We start from the raw sequence: 24,550 nt of genomic DNA, 5'->3' as shown, positions 1-24,550 counted from the left end.
TTAGAGGGGGGCTTTCTCAGAGGGCTTTTTACAGTTTTTCTATTCCCAATTAGCCGTTTAAGTGTACTTATTGAAAGTAGTAATTCTTTCATAGGCCGCCCTTTCTTAGTATTTGACGTTCCTTATATTGCGGTATGAGGCTTTGCAGCAGGTTGCAAACATTCATCACCCATGACTGTCCCCAATTGAGCTCAGAAGCTCAATGTCTATCATGACCTCTCTTTTAGAATGTCCAAGAGCAAGCAAACTATTCCTCCAGGAGAGGGCGCCAACAGACTACTAAAGAGATCATCATTACTCAAAGAAAACCCCAAAAACCAATGCATGATAGGAATAAACAGGTAACTTTCTTTGGAGTGGAAGCGGAGAGATCGCACCAGATGCCAATTCTAGATCTTATCACACCTGTGGTCACTGCAGCAGCAGGTGAATCCACTTTGTCCAAAAGGGATCTATTCCATTCAATTGCAAATGATCTAGATAAGACAGAGAACTGCAGCACGGGACATAGCCGAGTTGGTCAGGTTGAGTGGTGATGAGTTTGCTATTTGGATGAATAAAGAAAGTCAAAAGTGTGAAAGATAAAAAACAAAAGGAGGAAGTGTGAAAAGTGAATGGGCCAAATTGAGGTGCATATGAAGACGTATGCTTTCTTCCAATTCATTAAACCGGGCTAATATGAATCAGGTGAATTGAGTTCTGCTTTTGGAAACTGGGTTAAGAAGGGGTGCACCGGTCCTGGAGGTACTGCAATACCAGGTCAATGCGTGGAGTGGACAGAGCAAGCTCTTTTTCCATCTCCCTGTTCTAAAAATCCATTTAATATATGGTCCCCAGATAGGGGACGTATCAGATATTAAACTGATAAGAACAGATACTACACTTGATCTTAGCCAAAAGGCCGAGAAGCGATAACCAGAATTGGTTTGGGCCTCGAGTGGCACCCTGGCCTATGCCGGACACATCTTAGGGAGAGAGAGCGAGAGGGAGACAAACCCACGCCTACAGAAGACATTTTGTCACCCAAGCCAACCCTTGAAAAGGCTGCTTTGCAGAGCAAAAACAAGAAGAATGGTGCGTTTTGCAGCCGCCGCCCCCCACTGCAATGAATCTGAATAACTCCTCCTTTAGGGCGCAAGCAACTCCCCTCCCCCTTGCAGTCTTTCCAATTCACGATACAAAAAGACGGACAGGACAGGTTGCCTGACTTTCCGTCACTGCCACCCTTTGCCATCCTTACCCGTAGAAAGCCCTTTCATCATCCCCAAACCCTAATCTTTTCCCTTTCCTTCCCAGCCCCCAAACCCTGCCCTCTGTACCCTTCTCACCACCCGCATCCCTTCTCCTGTCATCCCCCTACCACCCGGGAAAAAAAGAGCTTGCCCCCTCCTTACACTAGCCCACCCTCCCACCCAAAGAACAACTTCTGCTGCGCAGCTTGTTTTCTAGGCAGCAGCGCTATTGTGATGTCAGCGGGGGCATTGTGACAAGCCGCCAGTGTTCCGTCTGTTCATGTTGTGCACAGTTCAAACGGAAAATACATCAACAGGCAGACTACAGAAAAACTTACTATCAAAGGTTAGAGGGGGGCTTTCTCAGAGGGCTTTTTACAGTTTTTCTATTCCCAATTAGCCGTTTAAGTGTACTTATTGAAAGTAGTAATTCTTTCATAGGCCGCCCTTTCTTAGTATTTGACGTTCCTTATATTGCGGTATGAGGCTTTGCAGCAGGTTGCAAACATTCATCACCCATGACTGTCCCCAATTGAGCTCAGAAGCTCAATGTCTATCATGACCTCTCTTTTAGAATGTCCAAGAGCAAGCAAACTATTCCTCCAGGAGAGGGCGCCAACAGACTACTAAAGAGATCATCATTACTCAAAGAAAACCCCAAAAACCAATGCATGATAGGAATAAACAGGTAACTTTCTTTGGAGTGGAAGCGGAGAGATCGCACCAGATGCCAATTCTAGATCTTATCACACCTGTGGTCACTGCAGCAGCAGGTGAATCCACTTTGTCCAAAAGGGATCTATTCCATTCAATTGCAAATGATCTAGATAAGACAGAGAACTGCAGCACGGGACATAGCCGAGTTGGTCAGGTTGAGTGGTGATGAGTTTGCTATTTGGATGAATAAAGAAAGTCAAAAGTGTGAAAGATAAAAAACAAAAGGAGGAAGTGTGAAAAGTGAATGGGCCAAATTGAGGTGCATATGAAGACGTATGCTTTCTTCCAATTCATTAAACCGGGCTAATATGAATCAGGTGAATTGAGTTCTGCTTTTGGAAACTGGGTTAAGAAGGGGTGCACCGGTCCTGGAGGTACTGCAATACCAGGTCAATGCGTGGCGTGGACAGAGCAAGCTCTTTTTCCATCTCCCTGTTCTAAAAATCCATTTAATATATGGTCCCCAGATAGGGGACGTATCAGATATTAAACTGATAAGAACAGATACTACACTTGATCTTAGCTAAAAGGCCGAGAAGCGATAACCAGAATTGGTTTGGGCCTCGAGTGGCACCCTGGCCTATGCCGGACACATCTTAGGGAGAGAGAGCGAGAGGGAGACAAACCCACGCCTACAGAAGACATTTTGTCACCCAAGCCAACCCTTGAAAAGGCTGCTTTGCAGAGCAAAAACAAGAAGAATGGTGCGTTTTGCAGCCGCCGCCCCCCACTGCAATGAATCTGAATAACTCCTCCTTTAGGGCGCAAGCAACTCCCCTCCCCCTTGCAGTCTTTCCAATTCACGATACAAAAAGACGGACAGGACAGGTTGCCTGACTTTCCGTCACTGCCACCCTTTGCCATCCTTACCCGTAGAAAGCCCTTTCATCATCCCCAAACCCTAATCTTTTCCCTTTCCTTCCCAGCCCCCAAACCCTGCCCTCTGTACCCTTCTCACCACCCGCATCCCTTCTCCTGTCATCCCCCTACCACCCGGGAAAAAAAGAGCTTGCCCCCTCCTTACACTAGCCCACCCTCTCACCCAAAGAACAACTTCTGCTGCGCAGCTTGTTTTCTAGGCAGCAGCGCTATTGTGATGTCAGCGGGGGCATTGTGACAAGCCGCCAGTGTTCCGTCTCTTCATGTTGTGCACAGTTCAAACGGAAAATACATCAACAGGCAGACTACAGAAAAACTTACTATCAAAGGTTAGAGGGGGGCTTTCTCAGAGGGCTTTTTACAGTTTTTCTATTCCCAATTAGCCGTTTAAGTGTACTTATTGAAAGTAGTAATTCTTTCATAGGCCGCCCTTTCTTAGTATTTGACGTTCCTTATATTGCGGTATGAGGCTTTGCAGCAGGTTGCAAACATTCATCACCCATGACTGTCCCCAATTGAGCTCAGAAGCTCAATGTCTATCATGACCTCTCTTTTAGAATGTCCAAGAGCAAGCAAACTATTCCTCCAGGAGAGGGCGCCAACAGACTACTAAAGAGATCATCATTACTCAAAGAAAACCCCAAAAACCAATGCATGATAGGAATAAACAGGTAACTTTCTTTGGAGTGGAAGCGGAGAGATCGCACCAGATGCCAATTCTAGATCTTATCACACCTGTGGTCACTGCAGCAGCAGGTGAATCCACTTTGTCCAAAAGGGATCTATTCCATTCAATTGCAAATGATCTAGATAAGACAGAGAACTGCAGCACGGGACATAGCCGAGTTGGTCAGGTTGAGTGGTGATGAGTTTGCTATTTGGATGAATAAAGAAAGTCAAAAGTGTGAAAGATAAAAAACAAAAGGAGGAAGTGTGAAAAGTGAATGGGCCAAATTGAGGTGCATATGAAGACGTATGCTTTCTTCCAATTCATTAAACCGGGCTAATATGAATCAGGTGAATTGAGTTCTGCTTTTGGAAACTGGGTTAAGAAGGGGTGCACCGGTCCTGGAGGTACTGCAATACCAGGTCAATGCGTGGAGTGGACAGAGCAAGCTCTTTTTCCATCTCCCTGTTCTAAAAATCCATTTAATATATGGTCCCCAGATAGGGGACGTATCAGATATTAAACTGATAAGAACAGATACTACACTTGATCTTAGCCAAAAGGCCGAGAAGCGATAACCAGAATTGGTTTGGGCCTCGAGTGGCACCCTGGCCTATGCCGGACACATCTTAGGGAGAGAGAGCGAGAGGGAGACAAACCCACGCCTACAGAAGACATTTTGTCACCCAAGCCAACCCTTGAAAAGGCTGCTTTGCAGAGCAAAAACAAGAAGAATGGTGCGTTTTGCAGCCGCCGCCCCCCACTGCAATGAATCTGAATAACTCCTCCTTTAGGGCGCAAGCAACTCCCCTCCCCCTTGCAGTCTTTCCAATTCACGATACAAAAAGACGGACAGGACAGGTTGCCTGACTTTCCGTCACTGCCACCCTTTGCCATCCTTACCCGTAGAAAGCCCTTTCATCATCCTCAAACCCTAATCTTTTCCCTTTCCTTCCCAGCCCCCAAACCCTGCCCTCTGTACCCTTCTCACCACCCGCATCCCTTCTCCTGTCATCCCCCTACCACCCGGGAAAAAAAGAGCTTGCCCCCTCCTTACACAAGCCCACCCTCCCACCCAAAGAACAACTTCTGCTGCGCAGCTTGTTTTCTAGGCAGCAGCGCTATTGTGATGTCAGCGGGGGCATTGTGACAAGCCGCCAGTGTTCCGTCTCTTCATGTTGTGCACAGTTCAAACGGAAAATACATCAACAGGCAGACTACAGAAAAACTTACTATCAAAGGTTAGAGGGGGGCTTTCTCAGAGGGCTTTTTACAGTTTTTCTATTCCCAATTAGCCGTTTAAGTGTACTTATTGAAAGTAGTAATTCTTTCATAGGCCGCCCTTTCTTAGTATTTGACGTTCCTTATATTGCGGTATGAGGCTTTGCAGCAGGTTGCAAACATTCATCACCCATGACTGTCCCCAATTGAGCTCAGAAGCTCAATGTCTATCATGACCTCTCTTTTAGAATGTCCAAGAGCAAGCAAACTATTCCTCCAGGAGAGGGCGCCAACAGACTACTAAAGAGATCATCATTACTCAAAGAAAACCCCAAAAACCAATGCATGATAGGAATAAACAGGTAACTTTCTTTGGAGTGGAAGCGGAGAGATCGCACCAGATGCCAATTCTAGATCTTATCACACCTGTGGTCACTGCAGCAGCAGGTGAATCCACTTTGTCCAAAAGGGATCTATTCCATTCAATTGCAAATGATCTAGATAAGACAGAGAACTGCAGCACGGGACATAGCCGAGTTGGTCAGGTTGAGTGGTGATGAGTTTGCTATTTGGATGAATAAAGAAAGTCAAAAGTGTGAAAGATAAAAAACAAAAGGAGGAAGTGTGAAAAGTGAATGGGCCAAATTGAGGTGCATATGAAGACGTATGCTTTCTTCCAATTCATTAAACCGGGCTAATATGAATCAGGTGAATTGAGTTCTGCTTTTGGAAACTGGGTTAAGAAGGGGTGCACCGGTCCTGGAGGTACTGCAATACCAGGTCAATGCGTGGAGTGGACAGAGCAAGCTCTTTTTCCATCTCCCTGTTCTAAAAATCCATTTAATATATGGTCCCCAGATAGGGGACGTATCAGATATTAAACTGATAAGAACAGATACTACAATTGATCTTAGCCAAAAGGCCGAGAAGCGATAACCAGAATTGGTTTGGGCCTCGAGTGGCACCCTGGCCTATGCCGGACACATCTTAGGGAGAGAGAGCGAGAGGGAGACAAACCCACGCCTACAGAAGACATTTTGTCACCCAAGCCAACCCTTGAAAAGGCTGCTTTGCAGAGCAAAAACAAGAAGAATGGTGCGTTTTGCAGCCGCCGCCCCCCACTGCAATGAATCTGAATAACTCCTCCTTTAGGGCGCAAGCAACTCCCCTCCCCCTTGCAGTCTTTCCAATTCACGATACAAAAAGACGGACAGGACAGGTTGCCTGACTTTCCGTCACTGCCACCCTTTGCCATCCTTACCCGTAGAAAGCCCTTTCATCATCCCCAAACCCTAATCTTTTCCCTTTCCTTCCCAGCCCCCAAACCCTGCCCTCTGTACCCTTCTCACCACCCGCATCCCTTCTCCTGTCATCCCCCTACCACCCGGGAAAAAAAGAGCTTGCCCCCTCCTTACACTAGCCCACCCTCCCACCCAAAGAACAACTTCTGCTGCGCAGCTTGTTTTCTAGGCAGCAGCGCTATTGTGATGTCAGCGGGGGCATTGTGACAAGCCGCCAGTGTTCCGTCTCTTCATGTTGTGCACAGTTCAAACGGAAAATACATCAACAGGCAGACTACAGAAAAACTTACTATCAAAGGTTAGAGGGGGGCTTTCTCAGAGGGCTTTTTACAGTTTTTCTATTCCCAATTAGCCGTTTAAGTGTACTTATTGAAAGTAGTAATTCTTTCATAGGCCGCCCTTTCTTAGTATTTGACGTTCCTTATATTGCGGTATGAGGCTTTGCAGCAGGTTGCAAACATTCATCACCCATGACTGTCCCCAATTGAGCTCAGAAGCTCAATGTCTATCATGACCTCTCTTTTAGAATGTCCAAGAGCAAGCAAACTATTCCTCCAGGAGAGGGCGCCAACAGACTACTAAAGAGATCATCATTACTCAAAGAAAACCCCAAAAACCAATGCATGATAGGAATAAACAGGTAACTTTCTTTGGAGTGGAAGCGGAGAGATCGCACCAGATGCCAATTCTAGATCTTATCACACCTGTGGTCACTGCAGCAGCAGGTGAATCCACTTTGTCCAAAAGGGATCTATTCCATTCAATTGCAAATGATCTAGATAAGACAGAGAACTGCAGCACGGGACATAGCCGAGTTGGTCAGGTTGAGTGGTGATGAGTTTGCTATTTGGATGAATAAAGAAAGTCAAAAGTGTGAAAGATAAAAAACAAAAGGAGGAAGTGTGAAAAGTGAATGGGCCAAATTGAGGTGCATATGAAGACGTATGCTTTCTTCCAATTCATTAAACCGGGCTAATATGAATCAGGTGAATTGAGTTCTGCTTTTGGAAACTGGGTTAAGAAGGGGTGCACCGGTCCTGGAGGTACTGCAATACCAGGTCAATGCGTGGAGTGGACAGAGCAAGCTCTTTTTCCATCTCCCTGTTCTAAAAATCCATTTAATATATGGTCCCCAGATAGGGGACGTATCAGATATTAAACTGATAAGAACAGATTTTGATTTAATGAAGCTTTCCAAAGCACCGCAAAAAATGCATGACCGAAGTCACACCAAAAACAGTGCAAAGGCTAGGATTCGTGTGGACCCCTCCGTGAGGAGAGGATCCCCAAAAATCAACCCCGTCCCTCCGAGCCAGAAGGCCACAGCAAGGGTCAGGGATCTTCGGTGCTCCCCCAAGCCGAAGCCTGGTTGAGCCTTGTCGTTGCTCCCAGCGTCCACCCAGGCATCTTACCCAAGTGGAGTAGAGAGCTACTAGTTGTTGGTTTCGCAGCCGAAACTGCCCGGACCGTCAACCGGTGTTGGTTTCTCAGCCCAAGGCTAACCGGACCTCCAACCGGGTGTTGGTTTCTCAGCCGAAGCTGACCCGGACCTCCAACCGGGTGTTGGTTTCTCAGCCGAAGCTGACCCGGACCTCCAACCGGGTGTTGGTTTCTCAGCCGAAGCTGACCCGGACCTCCAACCAGGTGTTGGTTTCTCAGCCCAAAGCTGAACGGACCTCCGACCATGATTATAAAAATTTCCCTTCCTAGCCAGAAGGCCGGGATAGAGCAATATGCTCAGAAAGTATGAAAGGGCAAGGTACGGTGTGCTACAGAGCCCAAGGCTTGCCGGGGTCCAAAGCCAGCAAGCTCAGACTCACTCCAGGGTCGTCAATCCTGGGGCACATTGCACCATAGCCCCCACACTTACTCAGTCTAATAGCCTCGATCCTGGTAGGGCCATGGTTTCCTCTAGATGGATATACTATCCTCCCAAAGTACTAACAAGCGCAACCTTCCAGTGTGCATTGCATCATTGTACTAAGGTGGCCGGAGCCTTAAACCACCTTTTCGAACGATACTACACTTGATCTTAGCCAAAAGGCCGAGAAGCGATAAGAACAGATTTTTGATTTAATGAAGCTTTCCAAAGCACCGCAAAAATGCATGACCGAAGTCACACCAAAAACAGTGCAAAGGCTAGGATTCGTGTGGACCCCTCCGTGAGAAGAGGATCCCCAAAAATCAACCCCGTCCCTCCGAGCCAGAAGGCCACAGCGAGGGTCAGGGATCTTCGGTGCTCCCCCAAGCCGAAGCCTGGTTGAGCCTTGTTGTTGCTCCCAGCGTCCACCGAGGCATCTTACCCAAGTGGAGTAGGGCGCTACTAGTCGTTGGTTTCGCAGCCGAGACTGCCCGGACCGTCAACCGGTGTTGGTTTCTCAGCCCAAGGCTGACCGGACCTCCAACCGGGTGTTGGTTTCTCAGCCCAAGACTAACCGGACCTCCAACCGGGTGTTGGTTTCTCAGCCAAAGCTGACCCGGACCTCCAACCGGGTGTTGGTTTCTCAGCCCAAAGCTGACCGGACCTCCGACCGGGATTATAAAAATTTCCCTTCTTAGCCAGAAGGCCGGGATAGGGCAATATGCTTGAAAAGTATGAATAGGCAAGGCGCGGCGTGCGACAGAGTCTGAGGCTTACCAGGGTCCCAACCTAGCAAGTTCAGACTCCCTCCAGGGTGTCCATTCCTGGGGCACATTGCACCATAACCCCCACACTTACTCAGTCTAATAGCCTCGATCCTGGTAGGGCCATGGTTTCCTCTAGATGGATATACTATCCTCCCAAAGTACTAACAAGCGCAACCTTCCAGTGTGCATTGCATCATTGTACTAAGGTGGCCGGAGCCTTAAACCACCTTTTCGAACGATTTGATTTAATGAAGCTTTCCAAAGCACCGCAAAAAATGCATGACCGAAGTCACACCAAAAACAGTGCAAAGGCTAGGATTCGTGTGGACCCCTCCGTGAGGAGAGGGTCCCCAAAAATCAACCCCGTCCCTCCGAGCCAGAAGGCCACAGCAAGGGTCAGGGATCTTCGGTGCTCCCCCAAGCCGAAGCCTGGTTGAGCCTTGTCATTGCTCCCAGCGTCCACCCAGGCATCTTACCCAAGTGGAGTAGAGAGCTACTACTTGTTGGTTTCGCAGCCGAAACTGCCCGGACCGTCAACCGGTGTTGGTTTCTCAGCCCAAGGCTAACCGGACCTCCAACCGGGTGTTGGTTTCTCAGCCGAAGCTGACCCGGACCTCCAACCGGGTGTTGGTTTCTCAGCCGAAGCTGACCCGGACCTCCAACCGGGTGTTGGTTTCTCAGCCCAAAGCTGAACGGACCTCCGACCATGATTATAAAAATTTCCCTTCCTAGCCAGAAGGCCGGGATAGAGCAATATGCTCAGAAAGTATGAAAGGGCAAGGTACGGTGTGCTACAGAGCCCAAGGCTTGCCGGGGTCCAAAGCCAGCAAGCTCAGACTCACTCCAGGGTCGTCAATCCTGGGGCACATTGCACCATAGCCCCCACACTTACTCAGTCTAATAGCCTCGATCCTGGTAGGGCCATGGTTTCCTCTAGATGGATATACTATCCTCCCAAAGTACTAACAAGCGCAACCTTCCAGTGTGCATTGCATCATTGTACTAAGGTGGCCGGAGCCTTAAACCACCTTTTCGAACGATACTACACTTGATCTTAGCCAAAAGGCCGAGAAGCGATAACCAGAATTGGTTTGGGCCTCGAGTGGCACCCTGGCCTATGCCGGACACATCTTAGGGAGAGAGAGCGAGAGGGAGACAAACCCACGCCTACAGAAGACATTTTGTCACCCAAGCCAACCCTTGAAAAGGCTGCTTTGCAGAGCAAAAACAAGAAGAATGGTGCGTTTTGCAGCCGCCGCCCCCCACTGCAATGAATCTGAATAACTCCTCCTTTAGGGCGCAAGCAACTCCCCTCCCCCTTGCAGTCTTTCCAATTCACGATACAAAAAGACGGACAGGACAGGTTGCCTGACTTTCCGTCACTGCCACCCTTTGCCATCCTTACCCGTAGAAAGCCCTTTCATCATCCCCAAACCCTAATCTTTTCCCTTTCCTTCCCAGCCCCCAAACCCTGCCCTCTGTACCCTTCTCACCACCCGCATCCCTTCTCCTGTCATCCCCCTACCACCCGGGAAAAAAAGAGCTTGCCCCCTCCTTACACTAGCCCACCCTCCCACCCAAAGAACAACTTCTGCTGCGCAGCTTGTTTTCTAGGCAGCAGCGCTATTGTGATGTCAGCGGGGGCATTGTGACAAGCCGCCAGTGTTCCGTCTCTTCATGTTGTGCACAGTTCAAACGGAAAATACATCAACAGGCAGACTACAGAAAAACTTACTATCAAAGGTTAGAGGGGGGCTTTCTCAGAGGGCTTTTTACAGTTTTTCTATTCCCAATTAGCCGTTTAAGTGTACTTATTGAAAGTAGTAATTCTTTCATAGGCCGCCCTTTCTTAGTATTTGACGTTCCTTATATTGCGGTATGAGGCTTTGCAGCAGGTTGCAAACATTCATCACCCATGACTGTCCCCAATTGAGCTCAGAAGCTCAATGTCTATCATGACCTCTCTTTTAGAATGTCCAAGAGCAAGCAAACTATTCCTCCAGGAGAGGGCGCCAACAGACTACTAAAGAGATCATCATTACTCAAAGAAAACCCCAAAAACCAATGCATGATAGGAATAAACAGGTAACTTTCTTTGGAGTGGAAGCGGAGAGATCGCACCAGATGCCAATTCTAGATCTTATCACACCTGTGGTCACTGCAGCAGCAGGTGAATCCACTTTGTCCAAAAGGGATCAATTCCATTCAATTGCAAATGATCTAGATAAGACAGAGAACTGCAGCACGGGACATAGCCGAGTTGGTCAGGTTGAGTGGTGATGAGTTTGCTATTTGGATGAATAAAGAAAGTCAAAAGTGTGAAAGATAAAAAACAAAAGGAGGAAGTGTGAAAAGTGAATGGGCCAAATTGAGGTGCATATGAAGACGTATGCTTTCTTCCAATTCATTAAACCGGGCTAATATGAATCAGGTGAATTGAGTTCTGCTTTTGGAAACTGGGTTAAGAAGGGGTGCACCGGTCCTGGAGGTACTGCAATACCAGGTCAATGCGTGGAGTGGACAGAGCAAGCTCTTTTTCCATCTCCCTGTTCTAAAAATCCATTTAATATATGGTCCCCAGATAGGGGACGTATCAGATATTAAACTGATAAGAACAGATTTTTTTTTTTTTTTTTTTTTTTTGAAGGATGAGTTTGAAAATAATAAAGTGACCGCCTCTCGTTGCCCAGGTAACTGTCCGTCACAAGAGGGCTATGACATCCTACGATGCACACTCCCCCAAGGCCAGCAGTTGTGCAATACCCTGGCACCTTTCAGCACCAACCAAGGTAGTACCCTCCCAAACTACACTTGATCTTAGCCAAAAGGCCGAGAAGCGATAACCAGAATTGGTTTGGGCCTCGAGTGGCACCCTGGCCTATGCCGGACACATCTTAGGGAGAGAGAGCGAGAGGGAGACAAACCCACGCCTACAGAAGACATTTTGTCACCCAAGCCAACCCTTGAAAAGGCTGCTTTGCAGAGCAAAAACAAGAAGAATGGTGCGTTTTGCAGCCGCCGCCCCCCACTGCAATGAATCTGAATAACTCCTCCTTTAGGGCGCAAGCAACTCCCCTCCCCCTTGCAGTCTTTCCAATTCACGATACAAAAAGACGGACAGGACAGGTTGCCTGACTTTCCGTCACTGCCACCCTTTGCCATCCTTACCCGTAGAAAGCCCTTTCATCATCCCCAAACCCTAATCTTTTCCCTTTCCTTCCCAGCCCCCAAACCCTGCCCTCTGTACCCTTCTCACCACCCGCATCCCTTCTCCTGTCATCCCCCTACCACCCGGGAAAAAAAGAGCTTGCCCCCTCCTTACACAAGCCCACCCTCCCACCCAAAGAACAACTTCTGCTGCGCAGCTTGTTTTCTAGGCAGCAGCGATATTGTGATGTCAGCGGGGGCATTGTGACAAGCCGCCAGTGTTCCGTCTCTTCATGTTGTGCACAGTTCAAACGGAAAATACATCAACAGGCAGACTACAGAAAAACTTACTATCAAAGGTTAGAGGGGGGCTTTCTCAGAGGGCTTTTTACAGTTTTTCTATTCCCAATTAGCCGTTTAAGTGTACTTATTGAAAGTAGTAATTCTTTCATAGGCCGCCCTTTCTTAGTATTTGACGTTCCTTATATTGCGGTATGAGGCTTTGCAGCAGGTTGCAAACATTCATCACCCATGACTGTCCCCAATTGAGCTCAGAAGCTCAATGTCTATCATGACCTCTCTTTTAGAATGTCCAAGAGCAAGCAAACTATTCCTCCAGGAGAGGGCGCCAACAGACTACTAAAGAGATCATCATTACTCAAAGAAAACCCCAAAAACCAATGCATGATAGGAATAAACAGGTAACTTTCTTTGGAGTGGAAGCGGAGAGATCGCACCAGATGCCAATTCTAGATCTTATCACACCTGTGGTCACTGCAGCAGCAGGTGAATCCACTTTGTCCAAAAGGGATCTATTCCATTCAATTGCAAATGATCTAGATAAGACAGAGAACTGCAGCACGGGACATAGCCGAGTTGGTCAGGTTGAGTGGTGATGAGTTTGCTATTTGGATGAATAAAGAAAGTCAAAAGTGTGAAAGATAAAAAACAAAAGGAGGAAGTGTGAAAAGTGAATGGGCCAAATTGAGGTGCATATGAAGACGTATGCTTTCTTCCAATTCATTAAACCGGGCTAATATGAATCAGGTGAATTGAGTTCTGCTTTTGGAAACTGGGTTAAGAAGGGGTGCACCGGTCCTGGAGTTACTGCAATACCAGGTCAATGCGTGGAGTGGACAGAGCAAGCTCTTTTTCCATCTCCCTGTTCTAAAAATCCATTTAATATATGGTCCCCAGATAGGGGACGTATCAGATATTAAACTGATAAGAACAGATTTTGATTTAATGAAGCTTTCCAAAGCACCGCAAAAAATGCATGACCGAAGTCACACCAAAAACAGTGCAAAGGCTAGGATTCGTGTGGACCCCTCCGTGAGGAGAGGGTCCCCAAAAATCAACCCCGTCCCTCCGAGCCAGAAGGCCACAGCAAGGGTCAGGGATCTTCGGTGCTCCCCCAAGCCGAAGCCTGGTTGAGCCTTGTCGTTGCTCCCAGCGTCCACCCAGGCATCTTACCCAAGTGGAGTAGAGAGCTACTAGTTGTTGGTTTCGCAGCCGAAACTGCCCGGACCGTCAACCGGTGTTGGTTTCTCAGCCCAAGGCTAACCGGACCTCCAACCGGGTGTTGGTTTCTCAGCCGAAGCTGACCCGGACCTCCAACCGGGTGTTGGTTTCTCAGCCGAAGCTGACCCGGACCTCCTACCGGGTGTTGGTTTCTCAGCCGAAGCTGACCCGGACCTCCAACCGGGTGTTGGTTTCTCAGCCAAAGCTGTCCCGGACATCCAACCGGGTGTTGGTTTCTCAGCCCAAAGCTGAACGGACCTCCGACCATGATTATAAAAATTTCCCTTCCTAGCCAGAAGGCCGGGATAGAGCAATATGCTCAGAAAGTATGAAAGGGCAAGGTACGGTGTGCTACAGAGCCCAAGGCTCGCCGGGGTCCCAAGCCAGCAAGCTCAGACTCACTCCAGGGTCGTCAATCCTGGGGCACATTGCACCATAGCCCCCACACTTACTCAGTCTAATAGCTTCGATCCTGGTAGGGCCATGGTTTCCTCTAGATGGATATACTATCCTCCCAAAGTACTAACAAGCGCAACCTTCCAGTGTGCATTGCATCATTGTACTAAGGTGGCCGGAGCCTTAAACCACCTTTTCGAACGATACTACACTTGATCTTAGCCAAAAGGCCGAGAAGCAATAACCAGAATTGGTTTGGGCCTCGAGTGGCACCCTGGCCTATGCCGGACACATCTTAGGGAGAGAGAGCGAGAGGGAGACAAACCCACGCCTACAGAAGACATTTTGTCACCCAAGCCAACCCTTGAAAAGGCTGCTTTGCAGAGCAAAAACAAGAAGAATGGTGCGTTTTGCAGCCGCCGCCCCCCACTGCAATGAATCTGAATAACTCCTCCTTTAGGGCGCAAGCAACTCCCCTCCCCCTTGCAGTCTTTCCAATTCACGATACAAAAAGACGGACAGGACAGGTTGCCTGACTTTCCGTCACTGCCACCCTTTGCCATCCTTACCCGTAGAAAGCCCTTTCATCATCCCCAAACCCTAATCTTTTCCCTTTCCTTCCCAGCCCCCAAACCCTGCCCTCTGTACCCTTCTCACCACCCGCATCCCTTCTCCTGTCATCCCCCTACCACCCGGGAAAAAAAGAGCTTGCCCCCTCCTTACACTAGCCCACCCTCCCACCCAAAGAACAACTTCTGCTGCGCAGCTTGTTTTCTAGGCAGCAGCGCTATTGTGATGTCAGCGGGGGCATTGTGACAAGCCGCCAGTGTTCCGTCTCTTCATGTTGTGCACAGTTCAAACGGAAAATACATCAACAGGCAGACTACAGAAAAACTTACTATCAAAGGTTAGAGGGGGGCTTTCTCAGAGGGCTTTTTACAGTTTTTCTATTCCCAATTAGCCGTTTAAGTGTACTTATTGAAAGTAGTAATTCTTTCATAGGCCGCCCTTTCTTAGTATTTGACGTTCCTTATATTGCGGTATGAGGCTTTGCAGCAGGTTGCAAACATTCATCACCCATGACTGTCCCCAATTGAGCTCAGAAGCTCAATGTCTATCATGACCTCTCTTTTAGAATGTCCAAGAGCAAGCAAACTATTCCTCCAGGAGAGGGCGCCAACAGACTACTAAAGAGATCATCATTACTCAAAGAAAACCCCAAAAACCAATGCATGATAGGAATAAACAGGTAACTTTCTTTGGAGTGGAAGCGGAGAGATCGCACCAGATACCAATTCTAGATCTTATCACACCTGTGGTCACTGCAGCAGCAGGTGAATCCACTTTGTCCAAAAGGGATCTATTCCATTCAATTGCAAATGATCTAGATAAGACAGAGAACTGCAGCACGGGACATAGCCGAGTTGGTCAGGTTGAGTGGTGATGAGTTTGCTATTTGGATGAATAAAGAAAGTCAAAAGTGTGAAAGATAAAAAACAAAAGGAGGAAGTGTGAAAAGTGAATGGGCCAAATTGAGGTGCATATGAAGACGTATGCTTTCTTCCAATTCATTAAACCGGGCTAATATGAATCAGGTGAATTGAGTTCTGCTTTTGGAAACTGAGTTAAGAAGGGGTGCACCGGTCCTGGAGGTACTGCAATACCAGGTCAATGCGTGGAGTGGACAGAGCAAGCTCTTTTTCCATCTCCCTGTTCTAAAAATCCATTTAATATATGGTCCCCAGATAGGGGACGTATCAGATATTAAACTGATAAGAACAGATACTACACTTGATCTTAGCCAAAAGGCCGAGAAGCGATAACCAGAATTGGTTTGGGCCTCGAGTGGCACCCTGGCCTACGCCGGACACATCTTAGGGAGAGAGAGCGAGAGGGAGACAAACCCACGCCTACAGAAGACATTTTGTCACCCAAGCCAACCCTTGAAAAGGCTGCTTTGCAGAGCAAAAACAAGAAGAATGGTGCGTTTTGCAGCCGCCGCCCCCCACTGCAATGAATCTGAATAACTCCTCCTTTAGGGCGCAAGCAACTCCCCTCCCCCTTGCAGTCTTTCCAATTCACGATACAAAAAGACGGACAGGACAGGTTGCCTGACTTTCCGTCACTGCCACCCTTTGCCATCCTTACCCGTAGAAAGCCCTTTCATCATCCCCAAACCCTAATCTTTTCCCTTTCCTTCCCAGCCCCCAAACCCTGCCCTCTGTACCCTTCTCACCACCCGCATCCCTTCTCCTGTCATCCCCCTACCACCCGGGAAAAAAAGAGCTTGCCCCCTCCTTACACTAGCCCACCCTCCCACCCAAAGAACAACTTCTGCTGCGCAGCTTGTTTTCTAGGCAGCAGCGCTATTGTGATGTCAGCGGGGGCATTGTGACAAGCCGCCAGTGTTCCGTCTCTTCATGTTGTGCACAGTTCAAACGGAAAATACATCAACAGGCAGACTACAGAAAAACTTACTATCAAAGGTTAGAGGGGGGCTTTCTCAGAGGGCTTTTTACAGTTTTTCTATTCCCAATTAGCCGTTTAAGTGTACTTATTGAAAGTAGTAATTCTTTCATAGGCCGCCCTTTCTTAGTATTTGACGTTCCTTATATTGCGGTATGAGGCTTTGCAGCAGGTTGCAAACATTCATCACCCATGACTGTCCCCAATTGAGCTCAGAAGCTCAATGTCTATCATGACCTCTCTTTTAGAATGTCCAAGAGCAAGCAAACTATTCCTCCAGGAGAGGGCGCCAACAGACTACTAAAGAGATCATCATTACTCAAAGAAAACCCCAAAAACCAATGCATGATAGGAATAAACAGGTAACTTTCTTTGGAGTGGAAGCGGAGAGATCGCACCAGATGCCAATTCTAGATCTTATCACACCTGTGGTCACTGCAGCAGCAGGTGAATCCACTTTGTCCAAAAGGGATCTATTCCATTCAATTGCAAATGATCTAGATAAGACAGAGAACTGCAGCACGGGACATAGCCGAGTTGGTCAGGTTGAGTGGTGATGAGTTTGCTATTTGGATGAATAAAGAAAGTCAAAAGTGTGAAAGATAAAAAACAAAAGGAGGAAGTGTGAAAAGTGAATGGGCCAAATTGAGGTGCATATGAAGACGTATGCTTTCTTCCAATTCATTAAACCGGGCTAATATGAATCAGGTGAATTGAGTTCTGCTTTTGGAAACTGGGTTAAGAAGGGGTGCACCGGTCCTGGAGGTACTGCAATACCAGGTCAATGCGTGGAGTGGACAGAGCAAGCTCTTTTTCCATCTCCCTGTTCTAAAAATCCATTTAATATATGGTCCCCAGATAGGGGACGTATCAGATATTAAACTGATAAGAACAGATACTACACTTGATCTTAGCCAAAAGGCCGAGAAGCGATAACCAGAATTGGTTTGGGCCTCGAGTGGCACCCTGGCCTATGCCGGACACATCTTAGGGAGAGAGAGCGAGAGGGAGACAAACCCACGCCTACAGAAGACATTTTGTCACCCAAGCCAACCCTTGAAAAGGCTGCTTTGCAGAGCAAAAACAAGAAGAATGGTGCGTTTTGCAGCCGCCGCCCCCCACTGCAATGAATCTGAATAACTCCTCCTTTAGGGCGCAAGCAACTCCCCTCCCCCTTGCAGTCTTTCCAATTCACGATACAAAAAGACGGACAGGACAGGTTGCCTGACTTTCCGTCACTGCCACCCTTTGCCATCCTTACCCGTAGAAAGCCCTTTCATCATCCCCAAACCCTAATCTTTTCCCTTTCCTTCCCAGCCCCCAAACCCTGCCCTCTGTACCCTTCTCACCACCCGCATCCCTTCTCCTGTCATCCCCCTACCACCCGGGAAAAAAAGAGCTTGCCCCCTCCTTACACTAGCCCACCCTCCCACCCAAAGAACAACTTCTGCTGTGCAGCTTGTTTTCTAGGCAGCAGCGCTATTGTGATGTCAGCGGGGGCATTGTGACAAGCCGCCATTGTTCCGTCTCTTCATGTTGTGCACAGTTCAAACGGAAAATACATCAACAGGCAGACTACAGAAAAACTTACTATCAAAGGTTAGAGGGGGGCTTTCTCAGAGGGCTTTTTACAGTTTTTCTATTCCCAATTAGCCGTTTAAGTGTACTTATTGAAAGTAGTAATTCTTTCATAGGCCGCCCTTTCTTAGTATTTGACGTTCCTTATATTGCGGTATGAGGCTTTGCAGCAGGTTGCAAACATTCATCACCCATGACTGTCCCCAATTGAGCTCAGAAGCTCAATGTCTATCATGACCTCTCTTTTAGAATGTCCAAGAGCAAGCAAACTATTCCTCCAGGAGAGGGCGCCAACAGACTACTAAAGAGATCATCATTACTCAAAGAAAACCCCAAAAACCAATGCATGATAGGAATAAACAGGTAACTTTCTTTGGAGTGGAAGCGGAGAGATCGCACCAGATGCCAATTCTAGATCTTATCACACCTGTGGTCACTGCAGCAGCAGGTGAATCCACTTTGTCCAAAAGGGATCTATTCCATTCAATTGCAAATGATCTAGATAAGACAGAGAACTGCAGCACGGGACATAGCCGAGTTGGTCAGGTTGAGTGGTGATGAGTTTGCTATTTGGATGAATAAAGAAAGTCAAAAGTGTGAAAGATAAAAAACAAAAGGAGGAAGTGTGAAAAGTGAATGGGCCAAATTGAGGTGCATATGAAGACGTATGCTTTCTTCCAATTCATTAAACCGGGCTAATATGAATCAGGTGAATTGAGTTCTGCTTTTGGAAACTGGGTTAAGAAGGGGTGCACCGGTCCTGGAGGTACTGCAATACCAGGTCAATGCGTGGAGTGGACAGAGCAAGCTCTTTTTCCATCTCCCTGTTCTAAAAATCCATTTAATATATGGTCCCCAGATAGGGGACGTATCAGATATTAAACTGATAAGAACAGATACTACACTTGATCTTAGCCAAAAGGCCGAGAAGCGATAACCAGAATTGGTTTGGGCCTCGAGTGGCACCCTGGCCTATGCCGGACACATCTTAGGGAGAGAGAGCGAGAGGGAGACAAACCCACGCCTACAGAAGACATTTTGTCACCCAAGCCAACCCTTGAAAAGGCTGCTTTGCAGAGCAAAAACAAGAAGAATGGTGCGTTTTGCAGCCGCCGCCCCCCACTGCAATGAATCTGAATAACTCCTCCTTTAGGGCGCAAGCAACTCCCCTCCCCCTTGCAGTCTTTCCAATTCACGATACAAAAAGACGGACAGGACAGGTTGCCTGACTTTCCGTCACTGCCACCCTTTGCCATCCTTACCCGTAGAAAGCCCTTTCATCATCCCCAAACCCTAATCTTTTCCCTTTCCTTCCCAGCCCCCAAACCCTGCCCTCTGTACCCTTCTCACCACCCGCATCCCTTCTCCTGTCATCCCCCTACCACCCGGGAAAAAAAGAGCTTGCCCCCTCCTTACACTAGCCCACCCTCCCACCCAAAGAACAACTTCTGCTGCGCAGCTTGTTTTCTAGGCAGCAGCGCTATTGTGATGTCAGCGGGGGCATTGTGACAAGCCGCCAGTGTTCCGTCTCTTCATGTTGTGCACAGTTCAAACGGAAAATACATCAACAGGCAGACTACAGAAAAACTTACTATCAAAGGTTAGAGGGGGGCTTTCTCAGAGGGCTTTTTACAGTTTTTCTATTCCCAATTAGCCGTTTAAGTGTACTTATTGAAAGTAGTAATTCTTTCATAGGCCGCCCTTTCTTAGTATTTGACGTTCCTTATATTGCGGTATGAGGCTTTGCAGCAGGTTGCAAACATTCATCACCCATGACTGTCCCCAATTGAGCTCAGAAGCTCAATGTCTATCATGACCTCTCTTTTAGAATGTCCAAGAGCAAGCAAACTATTCCTCCAGGAGAGGGCGCCAACAGACTACTAAAGAGATCATCATTACTCAAAGAAAACCCCAAAAACCAATGCATGATAGGAATAAACAGGTAACTTTCTTTGGAGTGGAAGCGGAGAGATCGCACCAGATGCCAATTCTAGATCTTATCACACCTGTGGTCACTGCAGCAGCAGGTGAATCCACTTTGTCCAAAAGGGATCTATTCCATTCAATTGCAAATGATCTAGATAAGACAGAGAACTGCAGCACGGGACATAGCCGAGTTGGTCAGGTTGAGTGGTGATGAGTTTGCTATTTGGATGAATAAAGAAAGTCAAAAGTGTGAAAGATAAAAAACAAAAGGAGGAAGTGTGAAAAGTGAATGGGCCAAATTGAGGTGCATATGAAGACGTATGCTTTCTTCCAATTCATTAAACCGGGCTAATATGAATCAGGTGAATTGAGTTCTGCTTTTGGAAACTGGGTTAAGAAGGGGTGCACCGGTCCTGGAGGTACTGCAATACCAGGTCAATGCGTGGAGTGGACAGAGCAAGCTCTTTTTCCATCTCCCTGTTCTAAAAATCCATTTAATATATGGTCCCCAGATAGGGGACGTATCAGATATTAAACTGATAAGAACAGATACTACACTTGATCTTAGCCAAAAGGCCGAGAAGCGATAACCAGAATTGGTTTGGGCCTCGAGTGGCACCCTGGCCTATGCCGGACACATCTTAGGGAGAGAGAGCGAGAGGGAGACAAACCCACGCCTACAGAAGACATTTTGTCACCCAAGCCAACCCTTGAAAAGGCTGCTTTGCAGAGCAAAAACAAGAAGAATGGTGCGTTTTGCAGCCGCCGCCCCCCACTGCAATGAATCTGAATAACTCCTCCTTTAGGGCGCAAGCAACTCCCCTCCCCCTTGCAGTCTTTCCAATTCACGATACAAAAAGACGGACAGGACAGGTTGCCTGACTTTCCGTCACTGCCACCCTTTGCCATCCTTACCCGTAGAAAGCCCTTTCATCATCCCCAAACCCTAATCTTTTCCCTTTCCTTCCCAGCCCCCAAACCCTGCCCTCTGTACCCTTCTCACCACCCGCATCCCTTCTCCTGTCATCCCCCTACCACCCGGGAAAAAAAGAGCTTGCCCCCTCCTTACACTAGCCCACCCTCCCACCCAAAGAACAACTTCTGCTGCGCAGCTTGTTTTCTAGGCAGCAGCGCTATTGTGATGTCAGCGGGGGCATTGTGACAAGCCGCCAGTGTTCCGTCTCTTCATGTTGTGCACAGTTCAAACGGAAAATACATCAACAGGCAGACTACAGAAAAACTTACTATCAAAGGTTAGAGGGGGGCTTTCTCAGAGGGCTTTTTACAGTTTTTCTATTCCCAATTAGCCGTTTAAGTGTACTTATTGAAAGTAGTAATTCTTTCATAGGCCGCCCTTTCTTAGTATTTGACGTTCCTTATATTGCGGTATGAGGCTTTGCAGCAGGTTGCAAACATTCATCACCCATGACTGTCCCCAATTGAGCTCAGAAGCTCAATGTCTATCATGACCTCTCTTTTAGAATGTCCAAGAGCAAGCAAACTATTCCTCCAGGAGAGGGCGCCAACAGACTACTAAAGAGATCATCATTACTCAAAGAAAACCCCAAAAACCAATGCATGATAGGAATAAACAGGTAACTTTCTTTGGAGTGGAAGCGGAGAGATCGCACCAGATGCCAATTCTAGATCTTATCACACCTGTGGTCACTGCAGCAGCAGGTGAATCCACTTTGTCCAAAAGGGATCTATTCCATTCAATTGCAAATGATCTAGATAAGACAGAGAACTGCAGCACGGGACATAGCCGAGTTGGTCAGGTTGAGTGGTGATGAGTTTGCTATTTGGATGAATAAAGAAAGTCAAAAGTGTGAAAGATAAAAAACAAAAGGAGGAAGTGTGAAAAGTGAATGGGCCAAATTGAGGTGCATATGAAGACGTATGCTTTCTTCCAATTCATTAAACCGGGCTAATATGAATCAGGTGAATTGAGTTCTGCTTTTGGAAACTGGGTTAAGAAGGGGTGCACCGGTCCTGGAGGTACTGCAATACCAGGTCAATGCGTGGAGTGGACAGAGCAAGCTCTTTTTCCATCTCCCTGTTCTAAAAATCCATTTAATATATGGTCCCCAGATAGGGGACGTATCAGATATTAAACTGATAAGAACAGATTTTTGATTTAATGAAGCTTTCCAAAGCACCACAAAAAATGCATGACCGAAGTCACACCAAAAACAGTGCAAAGGCTAGGATTCGTGTGGACCCCACCGTGAGGAGAGGGTCCCCAAAAATCAACCCCGTCCCTCCGAGCCAGAAGGCCACAGCAAGGGTCAGGGATCTTCGGTGCTCCCCCAAGCCGAAGCCTGGTTGAGCCTTGTCGTTGCTCCCAGCGTCCACCCAGGCATCTTACCCAAGTGGAGTAGAGAGCTACTAGTTGTTGGTTTCGCAGCCGAAACTGCCCGGACCGTCAACCGGTGTTGGTTTCTCAGCCCAAGGCTAACCGGACCTCCAACCGGGTGTTGGTTTCTCAGCCGAAGCTGACCCAGACCTCCAACCGGGTGTTGGTTTCTCAGCCGAAGCTGACCCGGACCTCCAACCGGGTGTTAGTTTCTCAGCCCAAAGCTGACCAGACCTCCGACCGGGATTATAAAAATTTCCCTTCCTAGCCAGAAGGCCGGGATAGGGTAATATGCTCAAAAAGTATGAAAAGGCAAGGTACGGTGTGCTACAGAGCCCAAGGCTTGCCGGGGTCCCAAGCCAGCAAGCTCAGACTCACTCCAGGGTCGTCAGTCCTGGGGCACGTTGTACCATAGCCCCCCACCCTTACTCAGTCTAATAGCCTCGATCCTGGTAGGGCCATGTTTTCCTCTAGATGAATATACTATCCACCCAGAGTACTAGCAAGCGCAACCTTCCAGTGTGCATTGTATCATTGTACTAAGGTGGCCTGGAGCTTAAACCACCTCTTCGAACAACACTACACTTGATCTTAGCCAAAAGGCCGAGAAGCGATAACCAGAATTGGTTTGGGCCTCGAGTGGCACCCTGGCCTATGCCGGACACATCTTAGGGAGAGAGAGCGAGAGGGAGACAAACCCACGCCTACAGAAGACATTTTGTCACCCAAGCCAACCCTTGAAAAGGCTGCTTTGCAGAGCAAAAACAAGAAGAATGGTGCGTTTTGCAGCCGCCGCCCCCCACTGCAATGAATCTGAATAACTCCTCCTTTAGGGCGCAAGCAACTCCCCTCCCCCTTGCAGTCTTTCCAATTCACGATACAAAAAGACGGACAGGACAGGTTGCCTGACTTTCCGTCACTGCCACCCTTTGCCATCCTTACCCGTAGAAAGCCCTTTCATCATCCCCAAACCCTAATCTTTTCCCTTTCCTTCCCAGCCCCCAAACCCTGCCCTCTGTACCCTTCTCACCACCCGCATCCCTTCTCTTGTCATCCCCCTACCACCCGGGAAAAAAAGAGCTTGCCCCCTCCTTACACTAGCCCACCCTCCCACCCAAAGAACAACTTCTGCTGCGCAGCTTGTTTTCTAGGCAGCAGCGCTATTGTGATGTCAGCGGGGGCATTGTGACAAGCCGCCATTGTTCCGTCTCTTCATGTTGTGCACAGTTCAAACGGAAAATACATCAACAGGCAGACTACAGAAAAACTTACTATCAAAGGTTAGAGGGGGGCTTTCTCAGAGGGCTTTTTACAGTTTTTCTATTCCCAATTAGCCGTTTAAGTGTACTTATTGAAAGTAGTAATTCTTTCATAGGCCGCCCTTTCTTAGTATTTGACGTTCCTTATATTGCGGTATGAGGCTTTGCAGCAGGTTGCAAACATTCATCACCCATGACTGTCCCCAATTGAGCTCAGAAGCTCAATGTCTATCATGACCTCCCTTTTAGAATGTCCAAGAGCAAGCAAACTATTCCTCCAGGAGAGGGCGCCAACAGACTACTAAAGAGATCATCATTACTCAAAGAAAACCCCAAAAACCAATGCATGATAGGAATAAACAGGTAACTTTCTTTGGAGTGGAAGCGGAGAGATCGCACCAGATGCCAATTCTAGATCTTATCACACCTGTGGTCACTGCAGCAGCAGGTGAATCCACTTTGTCCAAAAGGGATCTATTCCATTCAATTGCAAATGATCTAGATAAGACAGAGAACTGCAGCACGGGACATAGCCGAGTTGGTCAGGTTGAGTGGTGATGAGTTTGCTATTTGGATGAATAAAGAAAGTCAAAAGTGTGAAAGATAAAAAACAAAAGGAGGAAGTGTGAAAAGTGAATGGGCCAAATTGAGGTGCATATGAAGACGTATGCTTTCTTCCAATTCATTAAACCGGGCTAATATGAATCAGGTGAATTGAGTTCTGCTTTTGGAAACTGGGTTAAGAAGGGGTGCACCGGTCCTGGAGGTACTGCAATACCAGGTCAATGCGTGGAGTGGACAGAGCAAGCTCTTTTTCCATCTCCCTGTTCTAAAAATCCATTTAATATATGGTCCCCAGATAGGGGACGTATCAGATATTAAACTGATAAGAACAGATTTTTGATTTAACAGCATCTTTATTATCATGCACTACTCACAAAAAGGTAACAAACCGTGTACAGTGCCGCAGCCCCGTACACACAGAAATATACAATCCTTCTTACATAGCCATAGAGTACGACGCACTAAACTATACATCACGCTCCTATGCTTATCCATAACACTCAAGCTGAAAGAAAAAGTTAGACAATAAATAACGACGAACCGGCGATTGGGGGATGGGGGTAGGGGAAAAGGGGGATAGGGTGGGGAAGTCACAGGCCCGAAGCTTTATTGAAAGATGCACATAACGGGAAAAGGAGGGAGGGGGCATGGAAGAGGTCTAAACCTCCTCCTCGGCGCTGTCGTCCGGACTG

At 47.6% G+C, this 24,550-nt stretch overlaps 12 non-coding genes and 4 pseudogenes across 12 annotated transcripts; all 16 read right to left on the bottom strand.

Moving 5' to 3' along the window:
• Window positions 1-722: 722 nt before the first annotated feature.
• On the bottom strand, window positions 723-913 carry LOC142252627 (U2 spliceosomal RNA). The gene has a single exon (XR_012725996.1). It is a non-coding gene; the product is annotated as a U2 spliceosomal RNA (small nuclear RNA).
• A 1,388-nt stretch (window positions 914-2,301) lies between these two features.
• LOC142252951 (U2 spliceosomal RNA) lies at window positions 2,302-2,492 on the bottom strand. The gene has a single exon (XR_012726311.1). It is a non-coding gene; the product is annotated as a U2 spliceosomal RNA (small nuclear RNA).
• Window positions 2,493-3,880: 1,388 nt separating this feature from the next.
• LOC142252626 (U2 spliceosomal RNA) lies at window positions 3,881-4,071 on the bottom strand. Its single transcript, XR_012725995.1, has one exon. It is a non-coding gene; the product is annotated as a U2 spliceosomal RNA (small nuclear RNA).
• Window positions 4,072-5,459: 1,388 nt separating this feature from the next.
• LOC142252911 (U2 spliceosomal RNA) lies at window positions 5,460-5,650 on the bottom strand. Its single transcript, XR_012726273.1, has one exon. It is a non-coding gene; the product is annotated as a U2 spliceosomal RNA (small nuclear RNA).
• A 1,388-nt stretch (window positions 5,651-7,038) lies between these two features.
• Window positions 7,039-7,234, bottom strand: LOC142253250 (U2 spliceosomal RNA). Its single transcript, XR_012726561.1, has one exon. It is a non-coding gene; the product is annotated as a U2 spliceosomal RNA (small nuclear RNA).
• Window positions 7,235-7,931: 697 nt separating this feature from the next.
• Window positions 7,932-8,073, bottom strand: LOC142253720 (U2 spliceosomal RNA; annotated as a pseudogene).
• A 1,508-nt stretch (window positions 8,074-9,581) lies between these two features.
• LOC142253717 (U2 spliceosomal RNA) lies at window positions 9,582-9,723 on the bottom strand (annotated as a pseudogene).
• A 1,388-nt stretch (window positions 9,724-11,111) lies between these two features.
• On the bottom strand, window positions 11,112-11,310 carry LOC142253478 (U2 spliceosomal RNA). The gene has a single exon (XR_012726767.1). It is a non-coding gene; the product is annotated as a U2 spliceosomal RNA (small nuclear RNA).
• Window positions 11,311-12,874: 1,564 nt separating this feature from the next.
• LOC142253280 (U2 spliceosomal RNA) lies at window positions 12,875-13,070 on the bottom strand. Its single transcript, XR_012726586.1, has one exon. It is a non-coding gene; the product is annotated as a U2 spliceosomal RNA (small nuclear RNA).
• A 739-nt stretch (window positions 13,071-13,809) lies between these two features.
• LOC142253764 (U2 spliceosomal RNA) lies at window positions 13,810-13,951 on the bottom strand (annotated as a pseudogene).
• Window positions 13,952-15,339: 1,388 nt separating this feature from the next.
• LOC142252625 (U2 spliceosomal RNA) lies at window positions 15,340-15,530 on the bottom strand. Its single transcript, XR_012725994.1, has one exon. It is a non-coding gene; the product is annotated as a U2 spliceosomal RNA (small nuclear RNA).
• A 1,388-nt stretch (window positions 15,531-16,918) lies between these two features.
• LOC142252624 (U2 spliceosomal RNA) lies at window positions 16,919-17,109 on the bottom strand. Its single transcript, XR_012725993.1, has one exon. It is a non-coding gene; the product is annotated as a U2 spliceosomal RNA (small nuclear RNA).
• Window positions 17,110-18,497: 1,388 nt separating this feature from the next.
• On the bottom strand, window positions 18,498-18,688 carry LOC142252623 (U2 spliceosomal RNA). The gene has a single exon (XR_012725992.1). It is a non-coding gene; the product is annotated as a U2 spliceosomal RNA (small nuclear RNA).
• Window positions 18,689-20,076: 1,388 nt separating this feature from the next.
• Window positions 20,077-20,267, bottom strand: LOC142252622 (U2 spliceosomal RNA). Its single transcript, XR_012725991.1, has one exon. It is a non-coding gene; the product is annotated as a U2 spliceosomal RNA (small nuclear RNA).
• A 1,388-nt stretch (window positions 20,268-21,655) lies between these two features.
• Window positions 21,656-21,848, bottom strand: LOC142253028 (U2 spliceosomal RNA). Its single transcript, XR_012726359.1, has one exon. It is a non-coding gene; the product is annotated as a U2 spliceosomal RNA (small nuclear RNA).
• Window positions 21,849-24,038: 2,190 nt separating this feature from the next.
• On the bottom strand, window positions 24,039-24,242 carry LOC142253040 (U2 spliceosomal RNA; annotated as a pseudogene).
• Between the last annotated feature and the right edge of the window lie 308 nt (window positions 24,243-24,550).

This window comes from Anomaloglossus baeobatrachus, chromosome 9 (assembly GCF_048569485.1).
Source record: "Anomaloglossus baeobatrachus isolate aAnoBae1 chromosome 9, aAnoBae1.hap1, whole genome shotgun sequence".
Taxonomy (NCBI): domain Eukaryota; kingdom Metazoa; phylum Chordata; class Amphibia; order Anura; family Aromobatidae; genus Anomaloglossus; species Anomaloglossus baeobatrachus.
Note: the sequence above shows the minus strand (reverse complement) of the source record. Positions and strands in the feature narration are given on the sequence as shown.